Source organism: Microtus ochrogaster, unplaced genomic scaffold (assembly GCF_000317375.1).
Source record: "Microtus ochrogaster isolate Prairie Vole_2 unplaced genomic scaffold, MicOch1.0 UNK20, whole genome shotgun sequence".
Classification (NCBI taxonomy): domain Eukaryota; kingdom Metazoa; phylum Chordata; class Mammalia; order Rodentia; family Cricetidae; genus Microtus; species Microtus ochrogaster.
This window is the reverse complement of record NW_004949118.1, coordinates 943,814-950,503: the sequence shown is the minus strand read 5'-3', so window position 1 is coordinate 950,503 and position 6,690 is coordinate 943,814. Positions and strand designations below refer to the sequence as shown.

The 6,690-nt window shown below is 47.0% G+C and overlaps 1 pseudogene; it reads right to left on the bottom strand.

Annotated features, from left to right (window-relative positions):
- Nucleotides 1-4,662: 4,662 nt before the first annotated feature.
- LOC106144353 lies at nt 4,663-5,132 on the bottom strand (annotated as a pseudogene).
- Between the last annotated feature and the right edge of the window lie 1,558 nt (nt 5,133-6,690).

The following is a 6,690-nucleotide window of genomic DNA, read 5'->3' as shown; positions in this document are numbered from 1 at the left end:
CTTTAATTCCAGCACTCCAGAGACAGAGGCAGGTAGATCTCTGGGAGTTTGAGGCCAGCCTGGTCTACAGAGCAAGTTCCAGGACAGGTTCCAAAGCTACAGAGAAACCCTGTCTCAAGAAACTTTCTCTTTTAAATAGTAACTAAATAAAAACTTGGAGAGATGGCTCAGAGGTTAAGAGCACGGACTATTCTTCCAGAGGTCCTGAGTTCAATTCCCAGCAACCACATGGTGGCTCACAACCATCTGTAATGAGATCTGCTGCCCTCTTCTGGCATGCAAGCATACATGGAAGGAATGTTGTATACATAATAAATAAATCTTTTTTTAAAAAAAAACTTAAAAATTTAAGTTTTTGAGTGTATAATTGTTATGTGAAGAAATAATATCCTAGATACATCAGGTTAAATAAAGTGTCATTTTAAAATTAATTTCACCCGTTCTTTCTTACTTGTAAAACTAGAGTTACTAAATCTGCGCAGCCAGGCAGTTAGCTGGCGTTTGAGAGTTGTGCTGTATTTTCATTGGCTGGCACTGGTTAACAGGTTACACGCTGTTCTTCTGAACCTAAGTGCAGTATTCCTATACCACAGGACTCTTCCCCAGAGAGGCAACTGACCCAGGGAAGGTGCTGTGGCTGCCTGCACATCTGCATTGATACAGTCATAGATTCACACAACAGCTATTTCTGTCCCATTGCTCTCCATGAAGCTCTGTAGGAAGGGACTTCGATTTTTGCTCGGAGCCCAGAATCCTGCTGAGGTAAAAGATTTCTGCTGGAAAGGTTGACCAACAGCCAAGTTAGGAAGTGAATTGGATGCTCATAGGAATGAAGCTCGGAAAGGGGAAATATGAGCTGAGTCAGGGGAGTAAAAACCAAAGCTCCTGAAGAGCGCTAGAACACACTTTATTTTTTTTTTGACATTTCTTACTTCCTTCTTTATTTTTTTTTATTTTTTTAATTTTTTTTAATTTATTTATTTATTGAGGATTTCTGCCTCCTCCCCGCCACCGCCTCCCATTTCCCTCCCCCTCCCCCGATTAAGTCCCTCTCCCTCATCAGCTTGAAGAGCCATCAGGGTTCCCTGACCTGTGGGAAGTCCAAGGACCGCCCACCTCCATCCAGGTTTAGTAAGTTGAGCATCCAAACCGCCCAGGCCCCCCAAAGCCAGCACGTGCAGTAGACCGCGATCAAGTTTTGCTGCGCAAACGCCATCCACGGAAACCCAGCCGGTGGGTGACAACTCACTTCTCATCTACCTTCTGCAAGCCAACAGAACTCAGCACTCAGAGGAAGGCGCCCAGGGACTCTGTTTCCTTCTGTCCCAATCAGACATTGAAACGCAGTGACACACTGTGCAGCAGCGCTTTGATCAAGGATGGGCCGCTTCTGACATGGAGGTAGTGCAGTGTATTGACAGGCAACTTTGAAAACAGTTTATGTAAGCATTTTCTGGGATGCTTACAGTCAGGAGCCTTTTCCTCCTAAAATCATTACAGGAACCATCACCCTGGGGAGTCTGCAGAGAACCCCACACCCCCAATTGTGTTAAGAACCGTTCTATTGACAGAACCTACCCCACACTCAATTAGCTGTTAATAGAGAGCTATCTGTTAGCGGAACCCGCCCCACATTCCAAACTATCTAGAGAACTAGGTGTGTCAACTCCTAGTTGTGACTTCCTGGCCTACGTGACCTGACCGAAAGTAACCTCCTGGCCTTCATGATCGTGGACCATGTGGCAAGATTCCATGCCCCCGCCCCCATCCCAAGCCAAACACCTTACCCTATATAAGCTGTACCCCATCTCTAATAAATGGAGGTTTTGACAAGAACCCCGCTCAGCCTTCTTCTTCTCTCCTAACCCATTTATCTTCGGGATAGTGCCTCTCCGTGACCCTGGAATAACTGACTGCAAGGTGGGTTACAACCCCTAGACTAAGTAACCCACCCCAAAGCGGTTCACACTTACATGGTGACAAAACTACCTAGTGATGTATTGCTCAGAACACATCCCTTCTGTTAAGCAGTGCAAGACCGCCATCAATGCTGTATCTTACAAGTGAAGATAACCATGCCACGCTAAAGTTCATTCTTCCGTGATTAGCCGCTAATGGGAAATTGAAATGCAAGATGTGGGTCCTTTTTCACTCTCTCGTGTCCAGGGATTCAATGTTTGTGTCAAAAGCCTTTGAGTGTTACATCTTTGTGTGTGTATGTGTTCGTGAGCATGTGTGCATGCATGTGTGTGCATGCATGTGTGTGCACGCATGTGTCACATCAGAGGTCAGTTTCAGGTGACATTCCTGAGGAGATTTTACCTTGTTTCTTGAGATCAAGTCTCTTTCTGGGACCTGATGCTTCCCAACTAAGCTAGGCCATCTGACCAGCAAACATCAGGAATGTCTCCACCTCCCCAGTATTGGGATTACAAATGTCTGCCATCATTTCTGTTTTGTTTTGTTTATTTTACGTGGGTGGTGGGAATTGAACTTGGGTCCTCATGATTCCCCAACAAGTATCTTACTTACTGAGTCATCTCCCTGGCCAATTTTCATATCTGTCAAATGACATCTAGTGTATGATGGACTATGTTCTGTATCTTCCATATGCAAGTGAGTCCCCTCCATCAGGGCTTTTCACTGTGTGGTCTCAGCCAGGTCACTAATATCAGAGTCCTTGTCAAGGGAAACAGCTTACTCCTTCCAGAACTTCGGTGAGTGTGGCCTGAGAGCCTAACTTCTTACCAGGTGGTTTTTATGCACACTAACTGGAGAGAGGTAAGGTCCCCCGAAGCATTTGGAGAGGCTTCAAAGGTCAAGCAGGGTGGAGAGAGCTGTCCATCATCCCCTGGTGCCAAGAAATCTGCAGTTCCTAATGCTGTGGGCTAAGGCATCTTGTGTTAGTGACCTGGCACACAGGAAATTCTTCACCCACAGTGCCAGGAATGCAAGACTTGGCATCTTCTAAGTCAAACAGTCGGGATTTCAAATTACACAGGGCTTTGTATTTCCTACATTAGCTACATTACCATTCCTACAGGGGAATGGTTTCAGGGCCCCTATAGACACCCACAGCTGTGGACGGCCAAGTCTCTTATAAAATACCATTTTATTTTCATGTAACTCATCCAGTCCCTCACTACTTAAACAACACAGATAACTAGTGACATGTACATATTCCACTTAGAATATGGAGCACACGTGTGTCACACTAATGCAGAATGTGAAAGTGTCCTTCCTTGGACACAACATTTCACTATCGTTTTAAATTTACCTTTACATTGATTTTCTTTGTCTTATGTGTATGTCCTACATGTGTGCCTGGTGCCTGAAGAGGTCAGAAAAGGTCATCCGATCCCCTAGAACTGGTGTTATAGGTGGTTGTGAGTTATCATATGGATGCTGGGAATCCAACCCAGGTCTTCTGCAAGAGTAACAAGAACTCTAAACCACCAAGACCTCTTTCCAGCCCCAACCTTATGCTTGGAATTGATTTTAGAGACACAGAAATTGCCAACTAGTACAGTTGATTTCTGTGTAACGCCCACCCCCAGCTTCTCCTGGTAATAACAGCTTACACGATCAATGTCCACAGTATATAATCAAAACCAGACTTGAGGTTTTGCAATATTGACTACTTTATATGCTTAGATATCACTTTTGACGTCTCCCCCAATTCATCCCCTGAAACCCAACTCCCTCCATTCATATTAATAGGGGAGGAGTTTAAGAGTTGATTGATGGGGCCTGGGCAGAAGAATTTGTGTGAATGGAGCCAGAGGACATAGAGGCCCCTCTGTGAGGAGCACACCCTCATCAGGCACTGACTTCATTGATTTTAGACTCTCAAGTCTAGAGATTGTAAGAACACATATCTGTCACTTGTGAATTGTCCAGACTCAGCTATTCTGTTACAGTGGCTCCAATGGATTAAGACAGGCCCTTTGGGTTCATCAGAGGAAGATGGCTTAGCAGTAACTCCAGCATGGTGCAGACATTCTGGAACTTTCTAAGAGCCATCATCCTGCCCCATGGTTCCTTTCCAATGACCCTTGGCCACGCCCTCCTTGCACCTTGCAGGGACTTTCCTTCCAGGATGTCCGAGGGTTGCAGGAATGAGAGAGACAGCTGTCGATGCTAGCTGAGCTGAGCTTCGCTGTCTGCCTTTCGCCTTGCAGATGAGGTAAGCAGCTGACAGTTCTACAGGATTCTGAACTGATAAAATGCTGGCTTCATTCATGCTTCTTTATCAGCACAGGAAATTAGACCGTATCCTACAGTTAGCATTTGACAAGGGAAAACCCTGTCTGACAAGGTTGGAAGTTTCCCGTTCAGGCGGTAACTCATTTCATAGCCACATTTATGATGTCTGCTCTCCTAATTTGCTGTCCTGTTTAATAGATGGCAAACTTACATGCGTGCCAAAGATTTCCGTTCCAATAAATTTATGATTATTGTCAGTAACTGTTGGATTTGTATACCTATTTATTTCTATTTTAGGACATTCTTATTTTAGTGTCTTAGTCAGGTGTCTTATTGCTGTGAACAGATTCCAAGACCAAGGCAACTCTTACAAAAGAAAGAATTTTTGTTGCTGTGGTTGTTTTTTTGGCAGTTTTTGTGGTTTTATTTAAACATGAATTAAAACATGCATGCAAGCTATGGTAGCCCGGTGTTGGGGTTGGTGACTCTGGTGGCGTTGGGGTTGGCGACTCTGGTGGCATTGGGGTTGGTGGCTCTGGTGGCATTGGGGTTGGAGGCTCTGTTGGCATTGGAGTTGGTGACTCTGGTGGCCAGCTGTGCTGTTCTTTCTACGATGTTCCTTGGAGAAAACGTTGTGAGCATTCTCAGCACAGTAAGATTTGCTGGACATCAGCAGCCCTTCCAGCTCCTTGACATTGTGAACCAGAAACTTCCTGACACCGCTAGGCAGATGTACTTGGTTTTCTTGCTGCTCCCATAACCAATGCTAGACATTAGGATCTGGCCCTTGAATCTTTTCTGTACACTGCTCTGGGTTTCTGCCAGTTTCGTTTAATTTTGACATATCCGTCTGACTAGTGCAGGGTGAACGTCTTGGTCCTGTTTTTGATGACCTTGGGCTTTACCAGAGGCTGGAGGGCAGCCATAATGATGCAAAAGAGATGGCAGCCACCTCACAGGTAGTGCTGAGGAAGAAGAAAAGAAAGTATTCAACATGGTGGTGAGCATGACAGCATGCAGGCAGTCAGGGTGTTGGAGCAGTAGCTGAGATCTACTTCCTACTCCACAAGCAGTAGACAGTGACAGACCAGGCATAGTGTGGGCTTTCAAAATCCTCCACGACCAGAGTGAGACACATTCTCCAAGGAGGCCACACCCCCTAATCTTTCCCAGTACATCAACTGATGACTGAGCCTCTGGGGATCATTCTCACACAGTGAACATGTGTATCTGGGTGTGCAGTACATGTGGACCAGAAGAGGGTGTTGGATCCCTTGCCCCATGTGGTTGTGAGTCTTCTGGCATGGGTCCTCTGGAAGAGGAAATGCTCACAACTGCGGAGCCATCTTGCCCGCTCTTGTATTTTCTATCTCTATGTGCCCAGAGTTGCATAAATGTCATGGTCAAAAAGAAGTCGCAAGTGGAAAATGTTTAAGAAATTGTGATATAAACTACTGTTTTTATATATTTATTTTGTATTCTGTAACCTTACTGAAATAATTTACCAGTTCTAATAGTGTTTTGTTCTTGTTTTTTGATTTTTGGGAAGGGGGAACCTGACTGTGTAAAGAACAGATAAAGCCTTGGGTGCATGTGTATTGTAGTCATAGGCACCACCATGTCAAAGGACCCAATGCTTTAATCCCAGCACTAGGGAGGTGGAGACAGGAAGGGGTATGACTGAGTGGAAAGAGGAATATAAGGTGTAGAGAGAGCCCGCCCTTTGGGGGCGGGACAGCCTCGGGAAAATGTCTATAAATTGGGATGCACAAACGCTGGTGACCCCTTCTTCCTGTTTCCTGTTTCTGGGCATCGCTGGAACTTCGGTTGCGTGAGTGCTCCATTTATATTAAAGTTGCTTTTATATTATAACAATTGGCCTGTATTAATTTGATCCACCTTCACTTGGCGCTCCAACGTTGTGGCCCCGTATCGCACCAGGACCTGGGCGCTGGCCACAGCCGCCCCGCGGGTCCCGGTGCAGCTTTGTGATTGAGATTGGTCGCCGGAGGACAGCTTTCCGCACCGACTCTGCTCGCGACTCCCTGTGCGCGCTCCCCGGCCCAGCGCGCTCCGGCGTCCGATATCGGACAGCTCATTAGCCTAGTGCAGCCATTACCAGCGAGATTGGTCGCCTGAGGGGAGCTTTACGGGGACTCTGCTCGCGACTCCCCAGCCCAGCGCGCTCCAGCGTCCCCGAGCGCGAGCGGGCACGCTCTCTCGCTGCTACTGTTCCGGGGTTTAGATTGCGCTTCTGGGTGCACTTGCCTGCGCGCGCCCTGCCCGTCCCAGCGGTGCCTGCTGCTGCCGCCGCGGCCACCGCCACCACCTCGCTCCATCTGCCTGCCCGTCCCAGCGGCGCCTGCTGCTGCTTCCGCAGCCGCCGCCTCCCGAGCCGCCACGTGTGTGTGAACCACCACAGCGGCAGATTTGGTCTGATTCAAAATAACCTTCTTCACACACATTATAAATCCTCAGGCAGAA